General features: G+C 41.4%; 1 protein-coding gene and 1 pseudogene across 7 annotated transcripts in view; both read left to right on the forward strand.

Moving 5' to 3' along the window:
- Window positions 1-856: 856 nt before the first annotated feature.
- The window catches only part of CUNH4orf19 (chromosome unknown C4orf19 homolog), a 72129-nt gene continuing 59121 nt past the window's right edge, over window positions 857-13864 (forward strand). For 3 of the 7 annotated variants that reach the window (XM_023534304.1, XM_011365597.2, XM_011365603.2), the window contains exon 1: window positions 857-956. The gene's annotated coding sequence lies outside the window, so the exon portion shown is untranslated. Of the gene's footprint in view, window positions 1066-8687; window positions 8903-13864 lie in introns of those variants that run through there. The other 4 variants (XM_011365611.2, XM_023534309.1, XM_023534287.1 and 1 more) reach the window with 2 other exon arrangements.
- On the forward strand, window positions 10594-10712 carry LOC111744113 (annotated as a pseudogene).

The raw sequence follows: 13864 nt of genomic DNA on the forward strand, positions 1-13864 counted from the left end.
GAAAGAAGAGGATAAGCTAGGTGGCGCAGTTGTTTAATACATTTTTCTGTCAAGCCCAGCGTTTATTTGGAGCACAGGTGAAAGGAATGGACCATCCTAAAGAAGTATTTTAGGGTAAAGCAACAACTGTCCACCCACCTTAGGTGCATGGATTGCAACCAGTACCAGCGTGGACCTCAGTAGATTGGAAGAAGTGGTGCAGCCGAAGTCCAACACCCCAGGAAAAGAGAAGGACGGGGGGGCGGGGAAGCATGATTTCGTTGAATGCCCACTGTGGTCTTGAATATGCAGCGAGCCTGTGGAGCGTTTGCAGCTTCCCCCTGGGGAATTATCATCGTAGCGCCTGCGCCGATTCTTGGACCACCGATCTCAAAAGCAGGCTACAGTGCACACACCAAGTCTAAGGCGCTAATACCAGAACGGCAGGGGAAACAGAAAAACACATGTGCACGGCGGCGAGGGTACAGATCTATTTGCCAGGAGTCCATTTATTTATCTCCTCGCTTACGTCCAGAATCATAGGAAGCTCTCCTCTCCCGACAGCACATTAAAGTAGGCACCAAAAAGTTACCCAGCACGGGCAGGAGGCTGGCATGCAACCTGGCTGTGGGTGCTCAGCGGCCCGGCTCCTGGATTTTCTGCTTCAGAGCTCCCGGAAGGCCATTCCAGCTGCGAGAGGTCGAAAGCAGGATTCCAGGGGCTGGAGCTCGCGCCCTCGGTGCAGCCTGGGCACCGCTGGAGGAGCCGCGCGGCGCCGGTAAAGGGTTACACGTGCCGGGGAGGCTCGCCCCGGGCCGGGTCACGTGACGCGCGGGCCCAATGACCGAGGCCGGGCGGCCGCTGCGAGCGCCGCGGGCTCCGGGCGGCGCTGAGCAGCGGCTGGTGTCCCCGGCGCGGCCGCCCGAGGCCGGCGAAGCCATGGGCGCTGCGACCCCGCCACCGCCGCCCGGGCCCAGGTAGGGACCTTCTTCCGCCCCGCGCGTGGGACTTCGCCGCGGGGAGGACAAGGGCTTGATTCCTGCGGAATTCGGCTTTGTGACATTATTTCCCCGATTTCTTCCGCAGGTCATTTTTATTTCCTTTTGCCCTGGGGGCGGGGGGTTGGAGGGCTGGGGGACGATTATCAGTTTGATTACTTCCGAAAAGTTTCTTAATTCAACAAAGGTATGGAAAGACAAAATCCAGGATGGGGGCGGTGGGGCGGGAGACGGGCGGGAAACTTTTACAAATTCCTCAAACTAAAGACCCAAGACAGTTTGTAAAGCTTGGCATCTAATTGGTGTATGAAACACTTGTTTTTAAATCCCTAATTAATGAACTTTCAACAATGCCTGAGAACTTGAATTGGAAAAAGTGCAGGAGATTTTTGCCTTATTTCTAAGCCCTCCCTTCCCCCATTTTTAAGCATCTGAGTGTTTTTTGTTTTTTGGTTTTTCGTTTTTGTTTTTGCTTTTTTTTTTTAATGAAACGGAAATGGAATGTGACCACCTCTGTTTCTTTGAAATGTCCTTGTGTCCCAGAATTTGCTCCTTTGGAGTGCTGGCGTTCTGGGTGGCCGTGGGGAGGGGTGGAGGGAAGAGGGAGCAGTGCTAGGTGGCAGCACCGTGTTGAAAGAGGGTGCCAGGTACAAACGGTTAAATGGTCACAAACTGTTTGCTGAATAATAATTAGGCAAGCACCTTCAGATTGGTTACTTGGGTCTCATTGACCTTGGCAGTTCTGATGAGGTGAAATTTTCACAAACTAACACTGCAGAATTTTTCCAATAATATGACAGAAATCAACGTTTTGGATTTTTTTTTTTCCTCCAGCATGGAATTAAACTTAAAAACAAAAGAAATTTCTCTTTACTAACAACACATTTTATTTGACAGATGGTAGAGATATTTACCCAGTGAATTTAGAGGAAGCCGGTGTTCCATGGGTTGGTTCAAATCATTAAAGAATAGAGTGTTTCCTTTCTTCCTGTCACTATGAGAGAATTACTGATGGTGCTTCTTACCATGGCTTGTGGATTCCTGGGTGGTTGTAACGAAGCTTGTGAGGAGTAACAAAGAAAAGATGAGAAACATTTGAGAGCTGATGAGAAAGAAAGTGGTTGCTGCTTTTAAAGACAATAGATTCCATATCAGCCAATTATTCCCACATTTAATCCTCCAGCTGATACTATTTTAAGGAGACAGATGTTAAAGTCTTGTAAACACCTGTGCCTATAGAGCACCTTAACAGTCATGAGGGCAGGTCATTGGAACAATAATTTGAAGCTCTAAAGTTAGAGTTATGAAGTTATTTATTTCTCTGAAGTGCAAAGGATCAGTTATAGAAAGCTGTCTTGATCATAGAGTAAAAATGTAGGAAGGTGGGGTTCTTCATTTCTTCGTTCAAAGTCCGTCCATGATCTTGTTCTTTCCTTCAGCAATTATGTGATAAGTGCCTATCATGGCACCTCATCCCGGGATCTGGTCCTCAATGGTTCTAATAAATATCTAATGACATGGTAAGATAAATGTGACCAATCTTAGCTATGTACTGAGAGCTTTTGCATATCTGGAATCTGAAAAACGGTATATCAACTAAACATGTTCATTAACTTAAAAAATGAAAGGGTTCCCCTGATTTCCTGCCTAGTTTCTCTCTGAGTCTGAAAACACTACCTGGCTAAGCTCTGGCCGGAATCCAGTCCCAGCCCAAGGGCAGCGCAGTCCTGCCCTCCTGCCTCCTGGAACTGCCCTGCCTGGGTGCCCCAGCAGCCCATTGACCGTGTTTCTTGGAATGGACTCCAGTTTCCAAATAATCAAATACCAGCCTCCCAGTAGCTGGGTTTTCTCTACCTGGAATGTTTCAAACTCCCCTAGTTTTACAGTGTTTCCAATAACCCTGAATTTGGGGCTCTTTGAAGGTCTTAGTTAAATAGTACCTTGCTCCTGCCTTTTCTTTTTACTTCCTTTTTTGGTCTTTAGATTGATTATCTGGTTGCAGATAAACCTAGACATCTAGAAAACAGGAGTTGATAGGCTTATCTTAGGGAAGGGCAGCCGTGAGCCTTTAGCCATTTGCAGGTCAACTGTGAGTCACCCAGTTATAGCCTTTCTTAACCTTGTTTCTACTTGAAAGCTATTTAGGAGAATAAAATGAAAGTGAAATCTTTTTTCTACTCACACCCCGTCCAGCTGAGATCATCATGGTCCCACAGAAATTGGAATCTTCAGAAAGACCATATATCATCAAAATGACCCTATCCTAAAACATACTTATAACACACCCATCAGATGAATGTGTCCTCAAGCAGATACTTTTAAAAAACTCAAAATACTGACTGAGTCCTCAAGCATCTTAGAAAAGATGCTCCTGAACTGCAGTGAATATTGTTAACATAAGACAAGGAATATCATGTCTCAAATTTCACTACAAGCAGTGAACGCTTTTCTGTTCAGTGTATAAGTGGCTCTCTAAAATTACATGAAACCCTGACCTGTCCTTGGAGACAGCATGTGTGTAGAGCCAGAGACACCAGACGCTCAGTGAGGTCCTGGGGACACAGTCCTTGCCTTCATGGATCTTAACAGTCTTCAGAAAAGTCATGGAGGATTTTAAGCAGAGCAGACCTATATTTTAGAAAGTTTACTCTGGCTTCAATGAGAAGAATGAAACAGGGAAGAAACAAGCAAGGCAGCTGCTATAAAAATCCATATGAGAGGAGAGAGAAGTAAATTGATTCAAAAGATATTTAGAGGGGCAAAGGTATTTAGCATGTTAACTCAGAGAAAATAATTTACAAAATACATTTGTTCCAGGTAGATAACCATAAGCCACATTGCATTGCAATGCTTTCCCTACTGGCTGAAGTTACTCTAGGGCCCTGCGTAGTTTGTTTCCATCACAAAGTTTTTTTTGCAAAGAATGAGCCAAATATATTTTACATTTTCAACAACCCAGTGCTTCTTTATGTAGACTTAAATATATACGTCTGAAGGCAGAGTTAAGATAAACTGTTGTCCTCATATTGTACATACATTCTCAGGTTTAGCTTAGCTCCTGAGAATAAAAATACCTGACTTTTGATTGTGCAGTAGTAGTGGAAGTGGGCAGTAGGACGGCCTTTTTTTTTCAGTCGTTCACAATATGGCCTGCTGTATGTCACAGAGAAGACTGTACAGCCATACTTAGTTTTATTGCACTTCACAGATGTTGTGTTTTTAACAAATTGAAGGCAAGACCCTCCAGCAACAAAAAGATGACAGCTCACTTTGTTGCAGTGGTCTGGAACCGAACCCGCAGCATCTCGGGGGTGTGCCTGTACTTGCAGGAGTGCAGTGGAAGAGTATGTACTAGCGGTATGCGAGAGGTGCTGAATGCCTGTGAGAGAAAAGTCACCTTAGTTATTGACTTACTGCCACAGGTATAGCTTTTTAATATAACATGTATTTTGAATGATTTGTAATTTACTTGTTTGTTAGTCCCAGAATCAGTCTTTATACACATAAGTTTTTAATGTTTTTTAAATTTTGGTGTTGAATCTCCCCCTACCCCATTTGATAATTGAGTACATATATCTTGGATCATTTATGTATGATAAAGGCAGATTTGATTCATACTTGATGGCTGTAAAATAGTATCCCTCTTATTCAGTGATCAAACTATGCAACCTCAGCCCTCCAGAATGTTTATTGCAGCTTAGAAATGAATAAAAGAAGTTCACCTGCGCCGGCAAATAGTCGTTAAGAGCCACAGACTTAAATTCTCACTAGAACTTACATGGCATTCTTTATCCTTTGATTCCTAATGAGCTTCCTGGTTCACAGCGAGGAGGCCCGTGTTATAGGTTCGGTGTGTGGCTATTCTAAGTGAATGGAGCTGCAACCAACTGCGAAATAGCAGAGGCGACATAGTGAAGGTTTTCTGTGATTGCATCCTCAGTCTACAAGGAAAGGAGATTTGCGTTCAGCACTTTTAGCAAGGAAATAAGTACTATGTTTTGGAAAAGTACACCCTCAATCATTTTTACAGCTAGAAAAGAAACAAGAGCCATTTGGTCTAACCACCTTAATTTACAGATGAGAAAACAGAGGCTCAAAAGGGTTAAATGATGTGTCCAAGGTCGTAAGATTGCCCATTGGAAAGCTCCTGGGACCAGAATCTAAGAATCCCAACTCCCAGTTCAGTCATCTTCCTACGACTGACCCCCAAATTTTAATTTTAGTGGTATGGAAAATAAATTTCCTATTAAGTACTTTTTTCTTAAAATATTATCATAGACACTATTTATGAAGAAATTACATATACAGTATTATTAGTGCCGTGTAACAAACCACTCCAAAATATAATGGCTTTAAATAACCACGTATTAATTTATGACTTTGCAGATCAATACTTTGGGCCTGGAGAATCTGCTGGTCTTGTCCAGGCTCTCTTATGCATCTGTGGTCGCCTCGGTGGCTCTGCCTCTGGGTATTGGCTGACCATTGCTGAGTTGGCTGGGGAACAGCTAGGCCTCATGCCTCCCATCATTTGGCAGGCTGGGTATAGTTGTAAGAGGGAGCATGGAAGCAGAGCTCCTTGAGGCCTAGCCTGAAACACACACAAGTTGCTTCTCTTACAAACTATTTTAAAAGCAAGTCAGGAGAATGGCCTGGATTCAGGAGGAATGAGGAATTGTAGCCATTTTTGCAATCTACCACATTGGCAGAGCACTTTATATAACCCACCGAACTTAATTCTCACATCAACTCTAGAGGTGAAGGGAGAATTCCTATTTTCAGGTGAGGAAACTGAAACCCAGTCATGTTGGTTGGTCTGAGTTAGGCAGCGGATGCAGCTGGTAGGTGATGGAACCCACGTGGTGTCAACTGGGAGCTGATTAGAAATGCGGAGTCTTGACTGTACCTCAGAGCTGTTGAATCAGAATCTGCATTTTAACGGGATCCCCAGGTGATTCATAAGCAAAGTCTGAGAAGTACCGCAGTAAAGGGAGCATGGGGAAAGTGATTGGTAATAAGATGGTCTGGTGGTGGAAGGACATTGTAGGCAGGGAGAGCAGCAGGAGCATAGGCCCTGAGGCTGGAGTCTGTAGGCATGTGAGGGATTCCTGGACTAGAGAACCAGCGTGTTTTAGAGTAGAGGGAAATAGTGCGAGACTGATAGGATCACCTGATCCTGAGGAAGTCTGCTTTTTAGGAAGGCTAATTAGGCAGACCTGTGGATGGCCTAGAGGGGAGAGTGAACCCTTGGGAGGTTTTGCTGTCATCTAGGCATGTCATGAGGACAGCTCAGACTAAGGCAGAGATGGTGGAAGAGACCAAGAGTCCAATTTAAGAGGCATTTCAAAGCACGTCCCATGAGACTTGATGCCAAATTGGATTCTGGAGAAAGTAAGAGAGGAAGTGAAGGTTGTTTTGGACTGCCAGGTTCTGAATTGTTTCCCAATCTTTAGGTTGAGATGCTATCTTTGCATTTGTTCCTTACTACTGAAAAAGAAGACACTTTTTGGTGATAATGGTGGTTTTGCCAAGAGGCAATTCAAGCATTAAGGTTCCAAATCTGTTTGCCCATGTAAATTTCCTGTAGCTAGAGAATTTTTTTTTAGCAGGCGATTAGTTATAATGAAACAGTTCTTCATATAGTTCTTCCGTTTATTAGACCTTCTCAACTGTTGTGTGACATCTATATGGGTAGGATTATATTGCCCCTTTTGCAGATAAGGACACTGAGACTTAGCATGTCACTCAGCCAAGATTCAAACCCAGGTCTCCTTATCCCAAACCAATCTTCCATTTGTGCACTGAAGCACTCTGCAGGTTTTGTATTTGGTCTTGAGAGGAAATTTTCAGTCTGATCAGTTTTGGGTTTTGTTTTGATTTCCACATACACTGTGCCAAATTCAGAAAAGTGCTTGACAGTTTAAATCAGTGATTTTGAAGTAACTATTTCATGAAAATTTGAAAATGGCTCATAATACTGATTTCTTTCCTCATCTGGTTTTCTTATTTTTAATTTCCATATTGATCCCAATGACAACAAATCACACTTTATATTTCAAATAATATGAGTTATTTTGCAACCTTTTCTTTTGATTCTTTGAATGATAAAAAAGTTTTTATTTTTTCCAAATATATTTTTAAGCCTGCTTCCTAAGAAACTAAGCTGATGCTTAAAAAATGCCCATAGATTATAGAATCATGACCCAGAAGGGCTTGAAACATCTGGTTTTATGGATAAGAAATCCAAGTTCTGGAGAGCAGAAGTGGCTTGTTCAAGGGTACCCCACATGTTGGAAACAAACCTGGAGCTGCACCCCTTGTTCCTAACCCCCAGCCTTGCACTCTGAATAAACTGCTTCAGAGTGATTTCTGTCCCTGTTGTCCTGTTCCCCAGCCTCTGACCACCGCGTGAGGAAGCTGGGAGAACTCACAATTCAAAGTCCGATAACCTGAGTTCGAATCCTGGTTTGCTAACTGCCTGGCATGTAACAAAATGCACTTACTGCTATAGTCATTGCTAAAAGAGAATCATAAATCAGAATTAATTAGCTAGACAGTCAAGATTGAGTTTCCAAAGTACAATGTATCTGCATTCTCTTTTAAACCTGACAGGGCAGGTTTTATGATTCTCACTGTGATTTGGTTTTGGTGAAGGAAGCCAAGTGTTGCAGGAGTGGACGTAATAAAAGCTTCAGAGATATACTGCAACGCAGGCAGAGAGGCTCCACCTCAGAAGACCACTGATCCCCCTGCCCTGAAATGAGTTCCATCTCTGTTAATTCTATGACCGTTTCTGGTGCTGAAGCACAGGGCTAGGTTGTGGCTCCAGGGAGGTGAGCTGGAAAACAGAGGAAGGTAGAGAAGTCACAGCCCACTGATGTGGAGAAAGTTAAAGGGTTCTTTTTTTTTTAATACCCTGACTAAATTCAAAGATTTAATGGGGCCAAGCAGTGAGACTTTCATATTATCAAAAAAAAAAAAAAAAAAGCTAAAGTAACTTTAGAGAAAGTAAAATTACTGACAATTGTCCTGTAAGAGTTAATTAGACAAAACGCAAAACGAGCAAACAAAAACTCAAGAATTCGCCACCCTAGCAATTTGCAGGTCTCTTAACGGCAGGTGTGACTGGGCGAGGCACACGTACACACACGCCCATAAGTCAGAAACATCAGAACCATCTTCTCAAACACAGATGACAGCATCATGTGCATGTTTGGCCCCATTAAATCTCTTTACTCAGAAACTTCTGTTGGCAGGTGCTCACCATCCACTTAGTTTCTGTGAGCCCTTGGAAAAACCTGGGGCGGTGGTTGGATCTTCTTCCCTCACTGAGCCATTTGGTCCACTTCTTGAGTGAGTCTCAGAGGAGTAAAAGATGTAAGCTGCTCCGTCAGAAGAGACTGGAATGAGGGCTGGATTCACACCAGCTTTGACTCTGCCATTTGTTGTGGGACCGCAGGAGGAATTTCGTGTAATCTCCCTTGGTTTCAATTTCTTTATCTATAGAACCGGGAAGCTAACTAACTGCTTCCCCTAGCATGTGTCTGTCCTTAGTAAATGTTTAATAAATCGGATGGATACTTAGCCTCTGCAGCCTTCAGTTTTCTCAAGCGTAAAATGGAAGATTTGGACCAGGAGTAGTTTTAAATCCTTCCTCTACCTCAAGCATGTTAAGAACTTTGGGGTGAAATGTAGTAACAGTTCCCTGTTTGTATCAGTGAGAAGCGGGGGGGAGGGGTCAGTGACTTCATTTTGAGGAAATAAAGTAAAAGTGGAGTTCTCGGAGAAAGCAGAACGTTTTCACATGCTGAAATGATCATCCTGTAAAGGTTGCGACTAAAGGAAACTAAAATATGGAAAAATGAGAGATGAAGAAGATGATTTTTTTTCCTGGTCCTCATTTCCATGAGAGATTTTCAAAATAAGTAAGTTGGCATTTATTGTATTTAAAAGAGAGGTCCATTGCCTTGCCTCTGCTACTTTATATACTCGTCATTCTTCACTTTGTGAGTTCAGTTGAATTTTAAAAATATCTATATTACAAAGTGTTTCTACTGTGGAGGGCCCACTCCATTTAGTAAACTTAGTGATATAAAAAGCTTTTTTTTTTTTTTCCTGTTAATGCGGTATAGACTAAAATCTAAACCAACTTCTATTGAACAAATGGAGGTTGCACCAGGTGAACAAAACGAACTTGGACACAATTTCTTAGGTATCAGAGCAGTAACCGTACAGAAACAGCACTCTGCATTCCTGTATGGACTACAAGGGAGGTGGGTCCTGGGCACTATGAAGCGTGCAATGGGAGCTGTGACCTGCCTGAGAGTCAGGGACAGGAACAGCTTTCCTGAGGATGAGAGGGATCTAACTAGGCAAAGGGAGTCGCAAAGGTGAGAAACGTATATAGCAGGCTCACCTCCAAGGTGGCAGTGTTCCCAGAAATGTCTTGAGTACCAGAGAATTAGCTGTAGGTGGAAGCGAGATCATGTAGGGCTTCGTAGGCCACGCACTATCATCTGACCTCAACCAGTCTAGTCCTTATTTATTTAAGGTTTGTTTGTTTGTTTGTGGGGTGTTGAAACGTCCAATATTAAGACATCGGTAAAGTCTCCTTCCTTGAAGCCTCGGTTGAGCAAATCTCCAGTTCAATTCAGCCACACCTTCCAACATCAATTCGTGAGCAGGAATCAAAACAATCGTGTATCCTGTTCTGTAAGCTTTGTTAAGTCCCTTCTTTTAGTTTCTTCAACTACATATTTCACGGAAAGTTCATTCAACACAGTGTGACACTCTTTAGAGACAGGGTTGAGCTAATTTAAGAGTTTAATCCACAGGAACCCTTTGAGCTAACCACTGGACAAAGCATTTTTCAGAAACTAGCATTGGGAAGTGCTGTAACCAGAGGTTACTGAATTGCTACCACCTACCATGTTGATTCGAGAGCGAGAATGCCTTTACACTATTCCAGCCAGTTCACGCATCTCACACAAAACCGACTTCAAGGAGAGATAACTTCTAATATCTATTTGCTAATTAAGAAAGTCCTTTGTGTTAATTAGAAATAAGAAAGCTAACAACTTTAGACACCACCTCTGGACTATAATGCCTTCTATTAATGATCATCTCTGAAGTGTACCTTCCTGTTTAGGGCAACTAATTTAATCTAAATCCTAGAGTGCAGATTAAAAACACACTCATGAATCTCAGACTGTCTTTACTGATATATCTCAAAGTGTGTTATAGACAGTACAACCATTATAAGGCAATGGTCTTTATCTTAAGAACAGTAAGAAGCTATTGAGGGCTACAAAATAATAAGATTTTGTATCTCTGGCTGTAGTTTGGGAAACTAAAAGGCCAAACTTTGGAGAGAGAGGAGACCAATTAAGGAGCTGTTACGTGGATGTTGTTGACTCTCCACTTGAAGAAAGTGGGAGTAATTAGATGGAGAGAAGTGGATGGGTTCCTGAGTTATTTTCAGTGAAATGACCAGGACCTGGTGATGGATTGGAAATGGGAAGTGAGGGAGGAAGTGTAAGATTGAATTTTAGGACAAAGTCTACAAGGAATTTTGTTGCAGTGTTGTTTGTGATCAAAGGGAAAAAAAAAAAATTCAGTCTACGGCCATACCACCCTGAGCACTCTCAATCCCGTCTGATCTTGGAAGCTAAGCAGGGTCGGCCCTGGTTAGTACTTGGATGGGAGACCACCTAGGAAGACTGGGTGCTATAGGTGTAAAAAAAAAAAAAATTCATATGTTGTCAATATATGATAGTTAAATGAACTACAAGTTATAGATACAATGCAATACTCTGCACTGATGAAGAAATGAGATGTCTATGTGACGACGTGGTAGATATCCAGGATATAAGAAATTTTTAAAAATTTGTTGAAGAAACATGCACTTAGCATTCCATTTTAATATAAAAAGTAATGATTTTAATTAGCACTTAGCAATAGTAATGATTATAATTAGTACTCATAGGTAAAATATCTGGAAGGAAAATTTCTGTACTCTGGATTTTTTTACAACTGCGAAACCAGACTGCAGAAAATGAGCAAACTGCCGGGAAAACTCCTGATCATTCTAATCCCAAATGATTTTTCCCTGTTCTGAACACACGGAGCACATTCCTTCCAGAGTGTTAGATCCCAAAAGGACCTTAAAGGTCACTTAGTTCAACATCTCCACTTCACATCTGAGAAAACAGGCCCAGAGAAGTGAATTGCTTGGCCAAAGTCCCATGACCCTAAATTAATAGCAGAGCCAAGACAAGAACCTAGGGATATGCTAACTCAGTCTAGAATCCTTTCTACTATGAGCTGGGTCTCCCCTAGCATTCCCTGTATCTATGAATAGTTTGGCTTTTATTGGATTGTCAAGTGACTCTGTCTTCCTCCTTCAATAAATCGTGTGCTCAGACTCAGATAGTCATTGTCCAGCATCCTGCTGAATATACAGTAAAACACTCATTAAAGCAATCAATTGACTTAGACTTCAGATCCAAGAGGCAGGACTAAAATTCAGGGAAGAGAAAGACTCCCACACTTGTGTTGCTCTCACATAGCTTCCTCCCCATCCCCCATGCCACTACCCCTGCCCACATATTCAATAAGAATAAGTTAGGGGCACTCAGCTGCATTGCCTAATTGGTTACCCTGGGGAAATGGACTTTGAATTTGAGGGATGGTCAGTGAGTATCCTTCTCACTGCAACAATAACACCAGTATCCTGAACTTCCCAGAGGAAATGGCATTGCTCTTCAAGGATTCTTTCAATTAGTTGATGTCAGTGATTTCCCCCAGTTGTCTTCAGAGTTCTCCCTTCCTAAGACTCAAGATCTTTTCACAGAGTGTGCTTCGGGGACTGTTTCTTACAGAATTGCAGCGATCCTTGTTCTGATTGTGGGCCCAGAGCAGTGTTTCAGACTGTCCACCTTCATGTGGTGATGGCCTAGCAAACTGGACACTTATGGATCAGAATTCACTGACAGAAATGAGGGTAGATAACTACCTTGTCCTTATACTAGGAGTTACCCAGGGGAGATTAGGGAGCCACTTGCCCTCTGTTAAGGGCTGTGTTTGGCTTTCCCATCCTCCATGCCTGATTCTTTTCTCCTTCTCCCCCGAAGCTAATCAGTACTTTTGTCTATACTGAACCACACTTGGCATCTGGTGTTCATCACCTAAATGGGCTGCTGTCTGTCGGAAACTATTCTGTTCCTATTTTACAAATTCTGTGAGCTTGTTTCCAGCGTTTTATTAATTTATTTCAATTTAGCATTTTCCATATCTTAAACATTTCCATTTTTAAATTAGCATCTGTTTTTTTTTTTTAGACACCACACACATTTATGTAAAGTTTAAGTTTATGCTTTTTCAAACCAGTTTTTCTCCTATTGCTAATCTTGTGTGGGTTCACAGTGCTGAATTTAAAGTACTAATGCATTTATACACTTTATCTTAAAACAACTACTAAAACAATGGTTAAATATCACAATTGTGCTACGCCTTTAAATTGTATTCAGCAAGCTAGTATTTTGATGTAATGAAAATCAGGATAAATTTAAAGTACTAATAATTATTGTCCCCTGGGTCAGCTATATGTCTGCCTTTCAGTAGGCTCACATCATGCTTTTCACAAATGCAGAAATTCAGTTACTGGAATCCTAGCCTCACGTAGAGGCTGAGATGATGATGAGGAGGAGAACGTATGCCCTTTCATAGGAGAAGAATAGTAGACAAACGGAACAGGAAAAATGTGAACGAACCACAGCTCAGCTGATCTTAGAATCAGAAAATTCCTAGATGACAGGGTTGTTGAGATATTAGATGGTATGATATCCTTATACACCAGCCCTGCACTGTTTGTGTACCTTCAGAAATACCTGGAAAAGGTTATGTTTCTCATTGTTCTTTTCAGCTGTGGCCAGACTGAGCAATAATCTATCTGACTGATAGTAATCTTGGTATGAGATATAGTTAGCAAATTTTCTAGTAAAATGCAAAACATATTAGATGGATAACAGGATAGACTGAAATTAGTCTGCCCCAAAAACTCAAGAATTGATATTCCCCATAACTTGCCCAAATATTGACAAAACATTTTTATGCTGACACTGTAACACTTTGGTAGGTATAGTTTATATGCCTAAACATCGGTACATTTCGATTGTTAATGGGGATAATAGCCTTTATTGGAAATTAAAATTTCCATAAAAGAATTAGAATATAAGGATCTGTAGTTATAATTAAGGGCTAGATAAGATAGACTCAGTGATGTCTCTTAACATCCATAATTAACATTTAGGCATTTTCTATTTATTCTTTTTTGTTTCATAAAGTAAAGAAATGTATGAAAAAGTTAATTACCTCACAATCAAAAGAACAGAAATGTTTTCCTATTAGAACTTCTCAGTTGGAATCTGAAGAATATTAAGGAGTATTTATTTCTGATGAAAGTGTAGAGGGAAGCCAAAGCAAAAAAGGCTGCTGTGTCTTTAAATCCGGAGATATTTTATAATTGTCCTTGAAGTTTCTGTTTTCATTTGTTTGCTTTGGGTGGGACATGGAAAAATATTTGCCTACTCTATGGTACTGATCTTTATGTGTGTGTTCACAAATTTCCTTTCCTGAGAAAGGTGGTAGTTAATTCATTGGTGATGCCTTTTCTTTTTAAGTGTTTGCAAATGCATGAATTTCTATATTAAAAATTGGTAAGTTCATTTAGTATCTGAGGGTCAGATATAAAAAGAGATATCTCTGAGATACTTTAAAACTGTGAAACTTCAGGAATTAAGCATGGATTTTCTAATTATATATGATCCTAGAAGCTACCTTAGTTATATGATCAGTATCTTCATTATAAATCAGTTTTTAACAGAGTA

This window comes from Pteropus vampyrus, unplaced genomic scaffold, assembly GCF_000151845.1.
Source record: "Pteropus vampyrus isolate Shadow unplaced genomic scaffold, Pvam_2.0 Scaffold5, whole genome shotgun sequence".
Taxonomy (NCBI): Eukaryota; Metazoa; Chordata; class Mammalia; order Chiroptera; family Pteropodidae; genus Pteropus; species Pteropus vampyrus.